The sequence below is a fragment of the Gorilla gorilla genome, chromosome 10, assembly GCF_029281585.2.
Source record: "Gorilla gorilla gorilla isolate KB3781 chromosome 10, NHGRI_mGorGor1-v2.1_pri, whole genome shotgun sequence".
Taxonomy (NCBI): domain Eukaryota; kingdom Metazoa; phylum Chordata; class Mammalia; order Primates; family Hominidae; genus Gorilla; species Gorilla gorilla.
Window position 1 is genome coordinate 18,151,423 of NC_073234.2, and position 17,357 is coordinate 18,168,779.

The 17,357-nt window shown below is 48.1% G+C and overlaps 1 protein-coding gene across 42 annotated transcripts in view; it reads left to right on the forward strand.

Annotated features, from left to right (window-relative positions):
• The window catches only part of CACNA1C (calcium voltage-gated channel subunit alpha1 C), a 720,825-nt gene that overhangs the window by 541,052 nt on the left and 162,416 nt on the right, over nt 1–17,357 (forward strand). The window lies entirely within an intron of this gene.

The following is a 17,357-nucleotide window of genomic DNA, read 5'->3' on the forward strand; positions in this document are numbered from 1 at the left end:
TCAGGCTCTTATCAGACTAGCTCTGTGGTTCTCAAAGCATGGCCGCTGACCAGCAGCATCAGCATCACCTGGAAACTTGTTAGAAATGCAAAGTCTTGGGCCCCACTCCAGATCTATTGACCCAGAAACTGTGGGGATGGGGCCCAGGAATCTCTGTTTTGACAACTCCCCCAGGTGATCAAGATGCATAGTAAATTTGAGAACCTTTGGGTTAACTCTAACCACTGTCTGTATCTCATTTGGCCTTGATCTCTGTGACTCGAATCATACTCTTTCTTTCTTTTTCTGTGTGCGGTATCTTTCTCTTTCACCATACATGTTTGAATAGGTGCATTTTTGTCCTCTCAAGCAGTCTTACTTAAAAACAGTTTCCTAAACACTGAGCATCTAGAGTACTCCACGAAGCAAACAGGTTAAAGAGCCATCCAGGGCATTTGCTGCATGGAGTCATGCTGGTAAAGACAGGGAACTGGAACTTCACCCTGAGCAGAGAGGATGATGAGAAGAGCTGCCAGGAGCAGAAACAGGTGCAGGAAGAAAGGACGAAGACAGCCAAAGATGTTCACGGGAGCAGAATCTCTGCTCCCTCATTTCAAAGATAGATTTAATTAATCTATCAACTGCTCCCTTTCTGATAACGCTGCTCAAGGAGCAAATACAAAATTAAAGCACACAAACAACAAGGGACTGGTAACAACATAATTTAGTAACCTAAGGAGGCCTTTGTGCTCCACTAAGTGGTTTTGCAAGTTGGAATACAGGGCCTTTGATGGATTATAACAATGAGCCATGATGCCGTTGAGGGTCTTCCTGGAAAAATGCCTGACAGCTTCTATGATACTGTTGATGGAACTGAGGAGTAGTTGATTAGTTTGTGGCACTGAGTGGTATGGTAAATAAATAAGTTGGCCTGTGAGCCACGGAGAAGCCTACCTCTAAAATGCAGGAATTTGTATGCTGGCTCCTGGCTCCACCCTAAGTCAGAGCACTGGCCCTACCTTGTGACTGACGGTGATGAGCATTTCTGTAGCATGTGTTATTGAAAACCTGCAATAGCCACTACGTGCTTAGCAGCCGGTGGCTGTCCACCGAGATAACAGAACATTGCTATTCTGTTCTCTGCCTAAAACAGGAGCTTCCAAGGGAGAGTGTGCTGCTTCTCCATCTAACCCATTAAATGAGTAAATTCTTAGGAGAGTTCCCAGCATGGAGTATTATTTGCTGCTGGAGCAGATCACATTGACAAGGCCCATCTACCCAAATTTCTTGACAAACTTTGAGAAGAGCGTAATGAGCTGCCTAACCCAATAGACAGTCTCGCTAAGATTTTCCTAAGCCTAGATAAGGATGGCCTTAGACTCTGGAGACTGGTTTCTCTCGCCTTGCACTGCTTCCTTACGGCTGGAGGAGCCCTGGGGGTCTGTTTCTTGTCCTAAGAGGACTGGAATGGGAGCCTGGCTCCTTCATTAGTGGAAATGCTAATTAGTGGGACAGTTCCAGGGGATGAGGCAGGGGAACGAATATTTTAAAAAGCAAGATGTAGAGAGTAAGATAGACACATGCAATGAAGTGGAACGTGAGAGACAGGAGTGGAGCTGGGAAGAGACTGTGTCTGTTGGGGAAGTCCAATTAAAAGTAGAATTGATGTGATGAAATGATTAAGGAATCGGAGGCCTAATTCACTTGCAAAAAAGGTAAGACAGTGGCTCAGAAACTATCTTCCTGTCTTGAGAATTTCATAGATTGCTCTTTGAAACAAATACAAGGGGAGAAATCCTGCTACGTTTGAAGCATGTGTGTTTCAATTACCGTAATATCTTAGCCTTTGAAATTTCTAAAAGACTATAGTATGGTATGTTTGCCAATTCTCTTCAGCTCGAAAGCCAAGTCATCTTTTAAGAGAAAAGGCCGATCACTCTTCATCAGCAGCTGTGGTGACTCCGCTTCTCTCCTGGGCAGCATCTGGATGCCCGTGGTGTGAGGCTGGGGAGGTGGGGCTGAGTGCAGTGCAGGAGCTGCTTGGTGACACCCAGCATATCTTAGGGGAGCCCAGGGATTCTGTTTCCTTAGGGAAAGCTGCAAAAGCCACCAAGGAGTAGAAAAAATGGGCTGGAAGGACAACAGAAAGAAAGCATGCAGTTGGGGGCATTTCTCTAAATATTAGTGTAAGTGAAGTGGCCCGTAAGTTATATACAAAAATATGTTCCAGTTCATTCATTCATCAGTCCACCCATCCACACATGAAAGGTCTGCTCTCTGCCAGGCACTGCTGTAGACACTGGTGATAGAGCAGTGAACAAGGGAGTCAAAAGTCCCTGCCCTCGTGGAACTTAGATTCTAGTAGAGAGACAGATGGTAAATTAAATAGCATGCCAGAGAGGGGGGAAGCAGTGAAGGGGGAAGAGTGTTGAGAGGTTGTGATTTTAAGAGGGCAGCCAAGGAATGTCTCATGAACGAGGCAGCATTGGAATAAAGACTTGGAGGCTGGAAGGAAAAGCACCATGCAGATAGTTGGGAAAAGAGCCTTCTAGAGGCTAGCGAGAAGGGGCCAATGAGAAGGGGCCACGCTGATGAATCCGGAGCTGAGGAGGCTTGTGCAGCTGGAGAGGAGGGAGTAAGGGGGTGAATGGTGTAAGGTGAGGCTGTGGGACCCAAGGAGTAGGGTATATAAACTATTGTGAGAACTTGGCTCTTACTGGGAGTGAACCAAAGAGCCTCTGGGTATTTAATTGCTATTGAGCAGAGAAGCAACACGATCTGACAGACACTTATCAGGGTCCGTCTGCCTGCCATGTGCAGAATGGAGTGAAGGTGGGCCAGGGAGAGGCAGGGGTCCCGTCAGGTGCCTGCTGCCTCAGGAGATGCTGGGCCTGGTCTTGACACCCATGGAAGTGATAAGGTCAGACTTCAGGATGGTATCATTTGCAGATGCATCAGATATGGGATGTGAGAGAGAGAGGTAGGGCATTTTCCAAGGCAATTGTCCTAAACGATGCCAACAGGGGAATTGTCATTTATGGATATGGGGAAGTCTGTGAGGGGAACGGGTGTCAGGGCAGGAGGATCAGGAAAGCCATCTGAGACCTTTAAGTTTGAAGTGCCTATTAAACATCCAAGTGGAGATGTTGAGTATGTAATAAGGAATGAACCTCTCCAGGAGAGAGATCTGTGGCTGAACTATAATTTGGGAAGTCAACAACATATAGAAGATACTTAACCCCTGGATCTCTGGATAAGATCACTGGGGTGTGAGCGTAGACAGAAGTGAGATGCGGTCCAAGAACTGAGTCCTAGCCCCACTGATGTTTGGAGATTGGGATAAAGGGAAAGAACCAGCAAACAGGACTCCTAAAGGCATGGCCAGAGAGACAGGAGGGAATGCAAAGGAAGGGGTGTGAGCGTTGCTGCTGTGACTGGAAACTGACCATTGGGCTTAGCAATGTGGGGCTCACTTGCTGGTGCCTTAACACAGGCTGTTGGATGAAATGCTGGGGAGAAAGCTTCCTGGCAAGTCAGCCTTACCCTGTGCATCTCTCGAGTCTGCATGCCTCCTGCAATGGCATGGAGCATTGCTCTGCAGGCTTCTTGCTTCTTTGGCATGGCCCAGCTTCTAGCCATCTGAAGAGTCTGGCCATCAGGAAACCAGAAAGAGGAGAGGAAGAGACTCACACAGACTCTAGCATGCCCATGGCCTCAAGACAGTCAGTGTCTAAAGCTTAGCCCATCATGATGTTCCCTTCTACAGCAATGCCAATACTAGCCACTGCCTCTGCAATGGGTTACAGACAGTCTTGGAAAAAAGAGGACGTGATACTCAAGAGCCATTTCAGAGCCAAAAAGGCAAAAAAGAGGCAAGAAAGGGGCATGTTTATGTACTGTTGCCCTGGATGTGGCTTCCTAAGTGGGGCAGCCAAGAGCCAAGCCCCTTTTCTCTCTGGGTAAAGACTAGGATAATGTTGAGGTCTCCCCACTCTAGTGACTGCTTCTCCCCTCCCTCTGAGCAGCAGTGAGAAGCCCCTGTGAAGGGACCCATTGCAGAACCATCATTAGCGCAGGGTTATTGTCATCAGCAGAGATGCACTGCTCAAAGGGACAGGGCTCATCTTCCAGCTCCGACGTTAAATCTAATAGAAGGTCAGACACTAGAGGGAGAAGCCATAAAGAAAAAGAGACAGATTCTCTTCTTTTTCCTCTTCAAGATGAAAAAACACATCTATTAAATATCCATCCTTACAGGAATCTCTCTTTCATGTCATTAAGACAACTTAGATGCACCCTGGCTCTCTAAAGCTTGCAGTTCAATACAGACATTGATGTGGATGAGCATGTAAAAAGACAGACAGACAGTGGAACCAAAATATTGAATTTCCATGCAGATAAGCAGGATTAAATATTTACCCCATGGTATCGAGTTATGTGACTCGGGAGCCACTTTTGCAGTCATCACCAGCTAGCAGAGTCACATGCCTGCTGCCTGCCCCACAGAGTCTAGGATCACATATTACTGAGACAGGAGATTGGAAGGCTTGTAAGAGCTGCAGGTTGCCCACGAAAGGGCCCCATGTGGCTTGAGAGCAGTAACCTGAATATCGCTGATTTACATTATTTTATATGTGTCAAGGGCATGTACATAGTTATTTGATCTTTAAAAAAAAATCAGTATGATCAGTATTTATCCTGGATCTCTCGATACCTACAACACAATCCCATGTCATGGCACATACAAGTCACACAAACACACGTGAAGCATCTGGCTCAGATTACATGAGAAGACATGCCGATATTTGTTTTTGTCCTTGATTCTGTTCATACCTTGCACTGTTGAGTGATCATGCTGCCGGGCCATGAAGTGAGAGCAGATCCTTAAGGCAGAGCCTGGAAGTAGCTCCTGGGCCTTCACGTTAACTCTTAGCTGGTCCTAAACAGAGCCCTGGAAACTTTAGTGCTGGAAAGTTGCTGGAGAGATCAGGTGAGGAAACTGGAGCCACCTGCCTAAATGTTACTGAAGTCAGCACTCAAACCCAGGGCTCCAGATTCCCTACGCAGGACCCTGCCCAGCAGACCACAGTGCTCCTTACAGAAGGCTTCTTGGATACCCAGGCAGCAGCACTCCCTAACTGTCCCTCTGTCCCCCTAGCTCTTGGGGCACATCCCCACTTATCTTGTGGAATTACATCCACCTCTTTACACTTGCTTGCTAGGCTACACTGAGAGGTCCTTCACGGGGCTGCCTTTAATTCACCCTTGTGTCCCCATGACCTGACATAGGCCAGAGCATGGGAATGTCATGGCACATATGAGTCACACGAACACACGCAAGCGCGAGTGCATGCCATATGCCAGTTTTGGCAAAGCACCTTCTGCCATGCTCTAAGCTGTTGGAACAGGTGAACTCACACTGCCCCCGGACTGAGTTGGCTCATTGTTCTGTCTGCTCAGAACTGACTTCCTTGTGGCATCGCCGATGACATCCTTTCAAAGTCATTTCCTTTCATGAACATGGTTGCTTTCCAATAGCCCTCAGTCACTCTCAACTCTTGGAAGACACCATTTGGAAACAGGCGAATAAGCACAGAGCCCCCCATACGTGTGGACAGTGGCGATGACAGGGAAATTGAAGTGCCGTGGGAAAGCACTGGGAGTTCTTAAGCACCGAGATTGTGCTGTTCCCTGAAGGCCATGGTGGCTAGTGGGGCTGTGTACTGGGGCTCTGCAGTGAAATCACTGATGGATATTTCTGGTTCTGGTAGTCATGAATACCCATGGGCGAGGTCCTGTGGACTTGGTGTTGGGAGAGGCGTCTCACCCAATGCGGGGCGTGGGGGCCATGTTGTAGTAAGGATCCAGAAGGGGTCTGTTCATTGGTAGCACATTACCTTTGGAGCACAGCCTGGCTGCTGTGCTATCTGGCCCCGTAAGTGTACAGATGCCATTTTCCCAGCCAGGGGAGCAGTGGAAGAGCTATGGAAAGGCTGTGTTGTGTATACAGTGCAAAGTAGGCACGTCAGCTTGTTTCAGTGAGCTGTCGGACACTTCCCAAAGCAAAACCACCAGCTCTGGGCAAGGCTTGCTAGGTTAAGCTGTTGGGAAGCCATGACAGTCTTCTCATTGACCAATGGCCGTGTGCTTCAGAGGAGTGGGAAGGTGACAGCCACATAGCATTTTGACAGGAGACATTCATAGCTTCCTGGGCCTGGCATTAGATCAACATAAAGGTGCCTGGCAGCTCTGCCAAGCCATCAGCTAATAAAGGCTCTGCTCCCCTTGGGGAGACGCCTACTTGACTTTAGGGGAGTGTCCAGGCCAAAACGATAACCTTGATAATCCAACAAACTCCAGAATCCAGATGGCTAGGTTTATGGTGGAGAATATTGTCAATACCAGCTGAGAAAGGCACCAGAAGAAGCATTCCCACACCCTTTTTAGATACCTGCCTTTGTATCGGTCTACCTTTCACTGTGTAACAGCTATGGTAGGAACAGAGGCTGTGTGGAGGGGCCTATGAGCAGCAGGGGCTGGGTCGGGTGTTGTGGAGGCCACACTGTGGTTTTGGAGGGACAGGAGTTACCAGGGAGCCACCGGGACCTCTCCTGCAGTTTAAAGTGGATGTGGATAGAGAGCAGCTGTGTTCCTGGGATCACTGGCTAGCCAGCCACCCTGCAGGGGCAGAGCAAACAGGCTGTTAGCTCTTGAACTGCCAGGCACACTGGGGGTCCTTGGCAGGGTGTGGAGCATGAAGGCCATCTTCCTCTCCAGGGCGTGGAGGACAGCATCCTCTGCCTGCCCGCCAGGGTCCCAGCCCAAACCAGCATCTTCCGAGCCCACTTCTCTCTCCAGAGGCTTCTTCACGTTCCCAGTTCCCCAGGATACAAAGCCTCCTTCCTCTTTCCTCTCCTGTGCCCTTCCACAGTTATCAGTGCCTGCGTTCAGTCAGTCAAGTCGTATGGGCTGTCCTCTTCGCTTCTTCGCTTGGACCTCTCACTCCTTCCCTCCTCTCCCCTCACCTCTCTCCGCCTGGACTCGCAGCCACCTTGCTGCCCTGCCTTCCAGCCCCATTCCCACGCAACCTGTGTAATGCAGCCAAGTTCATATTTCTGCAGCCGACTGTGTCATTCCCTTGTTCAAAAGCTTTGAATGTCTCTCCATGGCTACAGAATAAAGCCTGAACATCTCTCAGTATTTCAGGCATCTCCAACCTGTCCCAGCCAATAGCTTGAACCTTATCACTCCCTACTGCCCTGCCGCAAAGCCAGACTGCATCTTGTTTTCCAGAAACGCCTGCTGCTGTCCTGTTTCTGCACCTTTACCCATCTCCCATCCCTCTGCCTACAGCGCCTGTTTCCTCCCCTGCTCCTCCATGGCCTCCTAGCCCAGGTCAAAGAGCACGTCTTGGCTCAGGCCTCCCAGAGCCCCCATCTCAGGACAGGCACTGTCAGTACTCAACCCTCACCTACCCACCAGTCAGTGGGGGTGGCCCAGCCCTCTTGTTATATAGAAAGCTCTCGGGAGGCAGGAGCATGCATTGGTAACTTCTTATTCACTCTCCCACTCAGTATGCAGGGCAATGATTTCTATTTCACAGACTTCCCCCAAAAACACATAATGAATTGAATTGAATTCTCTTTGGATCAGAGAATTAAGGTCTGATAGCCCTACATTCATACCTAGTTGGCCAAATACCATTTTTCCAGTCTTAGCCATGCTCATGGTAGCCCCCAGAGAGTGTATTGTGGTTGACAGAATGGGCAGAAATGATTTGGCCTTGAGAAAGTGGGCCGAGAGGAAAGTTTGGAAGGAGTTAGAATTATATAGTCCCAGGAGAAGAGAAAGCCGGGAGTCGGCAGAACAGGGACAAAGCTGCCTCATGCCCACATACTCCCCGTAGGGAGGGGTCATTGTTTCATTGTATGGCGTCAACTTTTAGATTCTCAGTTTGGATCATGGATACATTTCAGCCCTCTGGGGCTCTCCTGGGCTGGGGGGCAGAGGAAGGACAGGGGCAGAGGCATGAGAGGGGACGTCTTTTTCTTGCATGGAAGGTGAAGAAGGCCTGGATGGTCTCCTTTCATCTTGCCCAAGATCATCTCACATGGGTACTGTTTGCCCCATTTTGCAGATGGGAAAAGTGAGGCTCGGAAAAGTTAACGTATTCACATTGTTCAGCTTGTAAGTTGCACAGTTATGTGGCCGTTGCTCCCTCCGTATCATACTGGTCTCTACCACAAGCCCCCTCACGAATGCCCTTCTCTTCCAACCAGGGGGAACCAGAAGCGGGCCCTCCAGTCCCCCAGCTGGAACAGCCTGTGAATTTTCCTTGGTTGTTGCATTTATCGCTTCAGCCTAATATGCAAAGCAGGTGGACGGAGAAAGGAGGAAAAGAGCAGAGATGGGGCGGGAGGGCGGGGGCGGTGGTGCTGGTAGTAGGGCATGGGTTTGATTTTTTTTTAAGTTGAACTTTATGATTCTGAGAACTATATTTGAAGCATGGAAAGAAGTTATGGCATTATCTTGCTCACGGAAAGAAAAAGCGAACTGAGGTCAAGCGCCATCCCTTTGGAACGGTTTAAGAGGCAGTTTCGTTTTGGAAGGAGATGTGTCAATTCCGTGACCTATCCGATTTCCTTCAGTTCAGGGTTCCTTTGGACTGGCTTAGAGGAGGGTGTTGATCAGCCAGAATGCTCTGGGGATGGGAGTTGTAGCTTACCACTTTCCTGCCTTGGCAAGTACGGTGTGAGGAATGTCATGGAACCGCCTCTGATGATTCTGGGCTGTGCGGTGCTACAGCGTCATCACTTCCGAGTCTCCGATCCCAGGAACCTCAGCACTATGGGGCCCCAGGGGGGATCACTGACACGTGGTGTCTTTGGAGAAGTCCTGTCACCTACCTAAAGCTATGGGTTGCTTTAAGAATGGATCTGCCTGTGTCCACTTGGCCTTGCCCAGAGTAGGCACTCAGTAAAAAGCTGATTTGACTTTAATTTGGTGGTTTGCAAATCGATCTATACACCTGGGCGTTAAAGTAGCTCAGCAGAGGGATGGAAGGGGAGATGAATCATCCTGAGTTTCCCTTTGATCCATTTCCTCCAATAACCAGTGCTCGGCCCCGAAACAGAGCTGCCTACACTACAGTTACCCTTGCCTCCCTCACCCACTCCACGCTTCCTTCTCTGTAAACAGTGGGGGATAAGAAGCTCATGCCGCATCAAGATATCTTAACTGTCAGAGGCTATCAGTGGAGGGGAGAGTGACAGCTCCAGCCTTTCTCACTACTTGCTGATGTGGAAAATTATCATCCAGTAATGGAGGGAGATTAGCCACGTATTGTATTTCCATCGTCGGGTGCATGGCATGGGAGGATGATTTATAGAACCTGGAACCCTGAAGCTAGTGGAAAGGTCACAGAAAGTGGAATCATTGGCCTCGACACAGTAGCTAGTGTCTGAGGGAACCTCCTAGAGCCACATGCATGCCAGGCCATCCTGAGTGCTTGAGAGAGACATGGGCACATTAACACACATTTAAGTCCCAACAGGGCACCCAGAATACTAAGATAAATAGACACCGTCTCTGTCCTAAGGGGAATTACAGCCTAGTTCAGGAGACAGATGCACCAACAGACAGGTGACAGTGATGAATTGCAGTCATGAACCAGGGGCTGGAGAAACACAGAAGACGGAGAGCAGAGTTTGGAAGAGGGTGGGAGGGACTGCCTGCCCCAAGAAGGATTCATGAAGGTGCCATGTCAGTCAGGGTTGGTGGACCATTGTAATAAGCAGCCCCCAAATGAAATCTCAGTTGATTAGTACAGTAAAGGTTACTTTTCACTCCATGGTGGAGTGTGAGCTGGGGATGGGAGGGAGGAGAGTTCCGCCATACCGGTCTTCAGGGCCCAAGGCTGCACCCCTTTTGTGGCTTTGCCACCCCCGGGGCCTCGCGGTCTCCCCTGTCTGCTCTGCATCGGGCCAGCAGAAGAGGGAGCAGAGGGCCTGCTGGAGGCTTCAGCAGCCAGGCCTGGGAGTGTGGGCATTGTTCGCGACACACCATCGGCCGGAACACAGCTCCCACTTCCGCCTGACTTCCAGGGGACTGGCGAAGAGCAGCTAGCTAAGTGCTCGGGGGCAGAAGGACTGGGGCTGGGTGGGCACAGGGCAGTGTCCCTGCTGCAGTTTGGCAGCAGGTCACACGGCCAAAAGATCGCAAACGGACCTTCTAAGCTGAGGGGGCTACATTTGCAAAGTTGTAGAAGCAAAATAATTTTTAAAAGAAGGAAAGGAAATGGAATTGCACATGTTTCATGGTGATTTGAGTTCAGGGTGCACAGGGGAGAAGCCAAAAAGAAGGATCAGGACAGAAAGACTGGGACCTGGTCCCAAAGGGCCTCGGAGTGGGACTCTATCCTGTGGTTAAGGAGGAGCCACCGAAGAGATTTAAGCAGAGGGATGACAAGGTACCAGTTTACCATCGAAAGGTCACTGTGCAGCCGAGTGTGGACAATGGGCTGGAAGGAGAGAGAAGCTGGAGGCGGGGTGGCGGGCAGTCAGAGGCTGATAAGGCCTGAGTGGGAGTGGACAGGCGGGGAAGAGCCTGCATCCACTGGGATAGGGTCCTAAGGGCTGGCAGGCCCTGAACACCTATCCTGAAGGCTCCAGGATAAACACCTTGTGCTTTTCAGCCTCAGGAATGATGGAGGAGGTTGTGCAGTGCCATGCCCCTCTGAGGGGCTCTTCCTGGGAGTAGGTTTGTCCTGCCTGCTCCGTGGTGGGATTCCTGCCATGACCCTCTGCCCCTTGGCATTCCAAGGCCTGTTTAATACCCATGAGCATAAACACACCCACAAGCAGTCCCCTTACCCTAAAAGGTGCCACATGGAGAATTCCAAGCAACTCAGCCTCATTAAATCCCTGCCTGCATGATTAAATGCCTCCTGGGGAAAAAGTCGAGTAACAACCCCAAACATGGGCTTTGATGGCTCCATCTTTCAGGATTACTTCACCAAATGGAAATACTCATGCCTCTGGTGACAGCTGCAGTGTTTCCAGAAGAGATTTCTACCCTCATATAATAGGAGAGACTTTGTCCTCTTAAATAACTATAATACCTGCTGTAAGTGCTGGACTGTTAATCACTGTGATCACTTTGTGTTGATGCCACACTGCTAGAGGGACAGAACTGAAGCCTTGCCAGAAACAACAGAGAATCTGCCCAAAGAGTTGCCTAATGAAAAGGGTGGTCTGTTGGGGAGATAGATGGAATTCTTCAAAATAGAAGGCAATTGGCAGCGTTGGGCTGGGGTGAGGGTCAGGAGAAGAGGGGCAGCTGGGGAGAGAAGGGCTGGCTCATTTATGTCTTACTTTCTTTCTATATCCTGGTACCAGGTGCTGGATTCCTTATTTAGCCATGTGGTTAGCTCCATCGCCATCCAAAAATTACGGAATTCTAAAACCCTGGGGCATAAAGGGGGCTCCAGGTCCCTGAGTCTGTCCTCATTCCCTGGGCTTAATCATGCATCCCCCAAACCACACCCTACCCCATGTGGGGGCTGTTGGCCCAAAGACAAGTGTCTGTGCTGCTATTCCAGGGCCTTGTCACATCACACTGGAGTGACCACCTCCCAGCTGACAGTGCTCCCAGATTCCGTTTCTTTTAGAGATATGAGCAGGTTTCAACACTGTCTCTGGAAAAATCACAGGACATGCTCAAAGGTAGCATGATGGGAACAGGGCAAGGGCCTTCCACAACAGAACAGGAAGTTGTATTCATTTCCAAACACCTGGCTTTGAGCCTAAACTTGCACTTTACTGATAAGGCCATAAACTCTCCTCCTCCTGCACCCAGTTTGATTCACCAGCAGGGCCCACACATGTGGTGCCATCCAGAGTCATCCCTCCTCAAAGGAAATGATGGGCAAGAAACGTGTTTGCACAAGAGTCTCTAAACACAGCCCATGAATGAATGGTCTCCGGTGAAGGTAGACTGGAGTGATAGAGTAGCATGTTCACTTCTACATGGCAGCTGCAGAGAGCCTAAGAAGAGAATGAATAAAGAAAAGTGTAGCCATTTACTCAGTCATAAAAATACATGTCCATCGCAATTTAGAATTAATACAGATTAGTTCCTCTGACTGAAGAAAAGTAACCCCAGCAAAGATCTGCAGGGCCGAGCCACTGGAGAGAAGAGCTTTGATAAGAGAAATTTAAAGGTTTATCCTTTCTAAATAGATACATTTGAATTTTGATAAAAGAGAAATTTAAAGGTTTATCCTTTCTGAATATATATATTTGAATTTTGATAAAGTTATTCAGTGTTTTGTTTTATTCTACAAAAAAAGTAAGGATATTAAGACATTTTAAAAATGTCTGGGCAGAGGAGCCCTTGCTGTTCCCTAAATCATGTTCTAAAACCTTATTTGCTAAGCCTGAGGCTGGTTTTGACTAACATGGCCCAAGTCTTACTCTAAGAACTTCAATAGTGCCTTGTGTGCAGGATCACAGTGTATAAAGATTAGAGGTCAAGCGAAGACAAACTGCAGGCCAGCACTGTTAAAGAATGATTACAACTGTGCTGGGACTTGTTTGTGTCTTTTGCTTGAAGTAATAGACTAGATCTACTCTCAACAACTTACTGATGAAGTTGAAAAGCCTTAATTATTTGCTTGACAGGCTGGCTTTAAAGGAAAAAGCCTTTGTTTACCTTCTCAATTTCAAGCTTCAAATCAGCCTGTCCAACCATTGTATCTCATGTCCATGACTCATGAGATATGATAATGGTGTCCAATATCAGTTATTATGTTAACAAAATTATCTGAAAATAACCAAATGCACACCTACTAACACATGCACACACACCAAACACAGGAGCAAGAAGAAATTAAGGACTCCTTTCTTGTCAGGAATATTCAGAATTAGAGTCTCAATGTATTTACTAATATTCGCTAAGGTCAGCTGGGTCCAGCTTTGAGTAAAAAGCTTGGCATGATGCTCGCTATGCCTGGCAGAGGCAGAGAAAAAGATCCCTGCTGTCCCCACAGGGGAGAGCATCTGCTTGACATGAAAAGTAATGTCAGTGGTGGGTCCCAGCCCCTTGGACCATTTCTGCATTGACTAGGAAGCTAAGGGGTCAGTTGCTAACCATCAGGCCGAGCATCCTAGGTTTTCATCAAGAAGATCCCAAGCTTCAATAAAAACTGCAGAGTTTCTTCTTGTACCTCTTAGATGGTATAAAATCATGTCCATGAATTATAATGTCCATAATCCCTTAGCAAACTAATTCTATTAATCTATTAAGTCCTACCCCTTGATTAGATGAGAATACAGCAATCTGGGATGAATGACCCTCATGTTCCTCTCCCAGCAGGATGCCAGAGTTTTTAGTCTGAACAATTGTCGTGTGCTATACAGGAACTAACAGGAGCCAGAGAAAAGCAGGCAGCCTGACTTCACGGCCCCACTTGATAGCCAATCTGCCGTTGGCCTCTCCCAGTTTCCTTGCTTGTAAAATGACGGGGGTTAGGTCAGTAAAAGCCCCTTCCAGCTCTGGAGTTTGTTTCTGTAGTTCTCAGTTGACACACGTTAGCTTTAGCTCCAGGAGCCTGGGCCAAATCTGATCATTTCAGTCCATCAGACCCCAGAGGAATTCAGTTGATTCTAGCTTCTTAAGTCCTCAGACTCCTGGAATTGCACTTTTCCTCCTGCAGGATTGCCTGCACCCTGAAAGCCAGCCCGTTCTTCCAACAATCCTCTGCACGCTTGTGCACACCCTGATCTCTCTGCACGGAAAGCCCAGCCCCACCATCTGCCTTCCGAACTGCCATGTTACCAGGCCAGGTTTGCCCTACCCATCATGCCATGTGCCAATCACGGAGACACAAGTTTTGCAGCGGAGAAAGCGTTTGTTCACAAGGCAGCCAAGCAAGGAGATGGAAGAGCAGGTCTCAGATCCACTTCCCCAAAGATGGGGTTTTAGGGATATTTATGGGATAGAGGAGCAAGGTCCAAGGCATGGGGAAAGGTGATTGGGGGTAAGGAAAAGTGAGGCCGTCGGTTATCTGTGCAAGTGTAGTCAAGCTTCACTGCTCTTCCTGGGATTCAAATTTACAAAATGGCATCATTAGCGTGATCTGAGGATGGATGTTTGGGCCCTCTGATGCCAAAAGGTCGCCCATTGGACACTCACGCAGGCCCAGTTGGAGGATTAGTGGTCTGACCTAGCTTGAACTGGACAAGAGCTGACCCCAAGCTCTTGAAAAATGACTTAAGCAACCATTACCATGGTGACTTATACATCAGAGATGTTATCTGTAAGGAGGCTTGTGGAAGTTTAGTTACATATTCCTTAACTACATGACTTTTAGCTGCATATGTTTTAAAATCAACTAGAAGCCAGTGAGGCAAGTTAGGTTTGGTGACCTCATTAGGTTAGCCCTTGGTTTCACCACCCCACCTTCAAAGCCCCATCAACCATCCCTTCCTTTTCTGCCTTTTCTATCCTCACCACCTCTTCTCCCCAGCAGGGTCTTACCCGCTCCTTCATGCTCCCAGAAACCCCATTCCACAGCTGCATCATAGTACTTATTGTATGTGATCTGTAGTGTCTCCCTGTCTGCTGTATTCATTGCATTTTATCTGTGGCATTCGTCTGTCTGATACCATCTGCTGGGTAGTACATCTTGAGTGTGGGGACTTTTGTATTACCAGAATCCCATACAGATCCTGGTGCATAGGCAATCAATGAATATTGGTTGGAAAAGGGTTTGGAAATTGGGGGATAAAAGTAGGGTCTTGGCTTGGAAGTCCTTGGAATTCTGCCTCTGGGAATGGATCACTTAGGCCTGCTTTGTCACTTTGTCAGATCTAAAACCAGGTTGGGCCAGATCTGATCCAGCAGAGGATATGTAATTAACCAGGCACGTAAATTAATTTTTAATCTTCCATTCCTTGCCTGTCAACATTTCTTTTTCACTTCTCAAGGAGGACATGATTATCCCATGATGTTTTTCTTCATGTACTCATTTCTCCTCTTTCTTCTTCAGACCTGTCCACGGAAGTGTCAGAAATATTTCTCATTTTATCCTGTCTCAGGAAGGCCAGCTAGCCAGCTAAGAATAGCAGTCAGGAAATGGTTAAGAGAATACCAAGAATAAATTCTGAGTTGCTTCTTTACAACTAGAAAGCTGAATACATTTAAGGCTTGAAAGGTCAACTCCCTTCAAAGGGGGCAGAGGTTTGATTTCATCCATTATGTGGTCTTCAGCACAATGCTCATTTCATTCACTGGCTGCAATGGAGATTTATGGAGTAAATGTTATCACAAGCTGAGACTTAATGAGATCTCAACTGTATCTCCTGGATGTAGTGGAAAGCAACCATTTTGGTAATAAATAGAGAACAGCATCTAATTTGTAAATTCCTTTTTCCGTTGCTAAGTTTAATCAGATCAGTGAAACTGAAGGGAATTGTTGATGACCAAAAATTATTTTCCATGCCTTAATCTGGCCAGGAAACATTACTCCTAATGGAAATGGCATGTTGCTCTGGCGATGGAAGGGGATGACATTTGTCATTAGACTAACCCAATTGTTGCATATTGATAAATATGTTTAGACCAAAATCTATTTAAAACCCAACAGAAGCTGAGGCCCCATGTTGCCCTGGTACTGGTGTTACTGGTTCCTAGAAGTAAAAACTCTTTCCAGTTAAACTACAGAGATCTGTAGCAGTGGCCATCCTAAAGATTTCTTCTTGCCCCCAGTGATCATCCAGAGCAAGGCCAGAAGGACCACGATGGAGCCCAAATTGTGGTCATAAGTGACCTTTTCTGAATGGCAGAGAGTGGGTTCAGAGAACAGAACACAATCTCTGGCAGGGCCTTGGCTTACTTTAGGGTTAAAACAAATTCAAGGGGGCACAAAAGGGAGTTGAATGCAGCTCTCTTTTTTCCAGCTGTGCTTCAGTTTTTTTCGTGATGAATCACAAAGATCATTTCCAGGACAGGGACCATGCCATGGGTAAGTGACCATTAACACACAGTAGGAACTTTATGAATACTGCATGACGAGAATGACAGCAATGAGGAACACATCTGAGAAGCCGATGGCCCCAGAGGGAACACGGCTAACTGTGACATCTTTAGGGGGTGGCCCTGAGAATGCTGTGTCCCTTCCAGTAAGAGCACCACCTCCAGGCGACCTTTAGACGCATCGCAAGGGGTCCCGAGGACATTCTTCTCTTGGCCTGCACTTGCTTTTGTATTCATGTGCTTTTGTATACATGCCCAGTGTCCAGGCATCCTACACACTCAGAGCTCTAATATTGAATATTAGGAACGACAGCTACTGCTCATCAAGCACCTCCTTTTGCCCATATTATCTTTGCCCTCACTTCACTCTTTGAGACTGGTATGATCTCCATTTTCAGATGGGAAAAGTGAGGTTCAGATCATTGGCCCGAGGCCAGTTCACTAACAGGAGGTTTACCCAGGCTTACACCCAGGCACGCCCCATCTGACTCGAAAGCCTTCCCTCTTTCTCTTTTGTCAGAGAGGCAAGCACATGGTAACCCCCCAGAATCATGAGCCTGGTGATAGGAGAAGTGGAGTGGAAAGAAGCCCTAGAAAGGGAGTATGGAGACCTGGTTCCTAGTCCCAGCTCTGATACTAACTGGCCCTGTAACCCTGAACAACCCTTTCCTCTCTGGGCCTCAGTTTCCTCATAGGTAAAAGTAATACCCAAAGGATCTCTAATTGTCTGTTAATCTTTCTGCATTCCAATCCCCTTGAAGCCCCATCCAGCCCTGTCTTTCTCTTGGAGTTTCACATTTCAGAACAAGTCTGTGGCTGAGCTGAGGAGAGGATGCCCTCATTTTGCAAAGAGACGCTTCTCCCATCTTGGCCAGGCAGCAGAGGTCACAAGAGAGGAAGTGTCCACTGCATAAGGACTCTGGACAGCTTCTCTGCCAGCACGCATCCAGCAGCTGACTCTTTCCTCGGGGCCCACACTCTCCTGCCCTTTTCCCAGAGCCACTACCCTGACAATGTCTGTCTACCTTGAGAGCACTGAACAGTAGAACCTCAGTGCTGGGAGGTTTCCTGAGGTTCTCTCCTTCTCTCCCGTCATCCCCACCTATGTGTGAAACTCCTCTACAACACCTTCACTGCGGAGTCTCTCCACCCTGCTTCTTACACACTCTCCGTGTAGGAACTTACCAGTCACAAAAAACCCTTCCATCTTTGTGCAAGCCCCAGTTGCTGGAAGGTCTTCCAGCTGACACCTGCAGCTATTGAGTGACAGTGGAAAGACAGTGTCCTGGGTGCAGCGGCATCCTCCCGATGGTGTGGTGAATTATCCTGGCATGGTTAATTAC